A 2151-nucleotide genomic window follows, 5' to 3' on the forward strand; every position below is an offset into this window, starting at 1 on the left:
TTAGACTAATCAACAAACACTAATGAAACACAGGAAGACACTAAACTAAGGATTTGCATCCATTGTTAAAGGCCTCATAAGAGAGTCAGTCTTTAAACGAAAACAAATCAGTATTAACCCATTCAATGAAACAGAAAAAATATTAGGCCTGTATGTGTCAACTTTGAAACGAAAGTAAACGATACTACGAACTTAATTAGCTTTCTACGGAACTCTTCCTTCCGTCATAAAATAGTCAATAAACATTATGAAAGTCGTACGGTCCAAATTTAAGCTTTTAACAAATTCAATGGCAGTATTTATGAGTTTTTTTTTTTTTTTTTTTTTTTTGTATGCTACGGAGGACTGAGGGAAAAGCCTAATCGTTAGTGGCGAAGATTTTTGGCTGTGCAGGCATAACTGAACCTTAGTGATATTAATTCAGAGCTCCCACAAGAAAAAAATTGAGTTCCTTACATTCACGGCCAGATTTCCTTAAATTCCTTCCTCAATTTCCTTACAAATATTCTTGAATTATAGTAAAATAAAAACAGTACTTAGCCACCGGCTATCAAAACAAAGTTAAAAAAATTATATATAACAGTGTTGCCTGTAAGGCCCTGGCTCCAGGGAGCAACATATCATCCAAATCCACTAATAACATAATGGCTGGGTTATAGAAAATAAAAAAGTAATCAATCAAACCTTCTTTATTAGTATAGTCACAATCACATTGACATGGAGGCTAATTGAATATAAAGTAATTTTTTACTGGCTAGGAAATAAAGGTTTTCTTTTTTATACGACTGGAGGTGGTGGTGGTGGAGGAGGAGAAGGAGGAGGAGGAGGAGGAGGAGAGAGAGAGAGAGAGAGAGAGAGAGAGAGAGAGAGATGTGTGGGGTAACTGGGGTTATTCTTTGGATTGGCTTAGGCCTAACTGTTCCAAAAAGGAATGTCTTATCGTTGCTACCTGGGAGTCGCATGCATTAGATTGCATTTTGGAATGAAATTCAATCATATCTCTGGGTGGGTTAAGTTTTGCTGCCTGGTGAATGCCTTTTTGAATTAAGCCAAGTTTTGTTGTAAGAAGCCCAACTAGGAATTCATGTTTAAGAGCAGTTCTGTGCTCTGTTTTTATCAATTTCAGCTGACTAAAGAGCCGTTCCACTGCAGCATTAGAAAATGAAAAGGAGAGCAAGATACACAGACTCTCTAAAATCCGTAGTAGAATCTCGACCTGCAATCACAGCCTGCTGTCTCCACTCAAGATCTGCTGCTTGACGATCAATACCATTTTTCAGATAGGGCAATTTAGAGAATAGAAATGCTAGACTTGGCTGCTCAAGGTTGAAAGCAAGAAAGAAAGCCAAATTTGATAAACACATTCTATAAGAAAGTCCCTGCACTGCCTGTAAAATAATTGAATATCACGACTATTACTTCCAAGTTGTTCTGATATGCCTTGAATAGTGTCAGTTGCTGATACCCCTACATAAACTTTATTTAAACGTACTTATTGGTTTTCATAATTGATGTCAATGCTGCTCAGCGACTGTTTCCTTACGTAATCAACATTCATAACATCTGAGCATAATGATGTAACAGGAGATGAAAGTTCACTTTTCAGTTCATGCAAAAGAGGCATATCACTTTGAAAAAGTGAATTAAATGAAGTTAGCCTGCCTAGATTGAAAGAGAGAAACTCCATATATGCCTTTGTGAATACATTGTTTAGATTCTTCAGAATGTTATCATTTGTATATGTAGGATCATCAAATACCAACTGAGTAAAATAATGTTTCAGAGGTTCATACTGTTCAAGAATTCTGTCCACACATGCACATTTTCATTGATAACGTACGGGTTTGACCTGGTTTAAGGATGATGTAATTTTCTACATTGAAAAAATCTTGAAAGTCATGTAATGCATCTCGGCTTTGTGAGGAAAAATGAAAGTGAGCAGATCTGTTCCTACACAGATCTTCTCATGATTTTGGCAACTTTTGTGAAGCCTGTGAGGCACATATGTGAATCGAATGGTAAGAGCATTTAACTGGCAGTATCGAAGGGTAATCTCGTAAAAGAAGCTGGGAAACCGAATGGTGCTTGCCAAACATGACATTGCATGTGTCTGCGCAAAACCCAATTACATTCTCAATTGGTATACCCTTC

The sequence above is a fragment of the Macrobrachium nipponense genome, chromosome 45, assembly GCF_015104395.2.
Source record: "Macrobrachium nipponense isolate FS-2020 chromosome 45, ASM1510439v2, whole genome shotgun sequence".
In the NCBI taxonomy this organism is placed as follows: Eukaryota; Metazoa; Arthropoda; class Malacostraca; order Decapoda; family Palaemonidae; genus Macrobrachium; species Macrobrachium nipponense.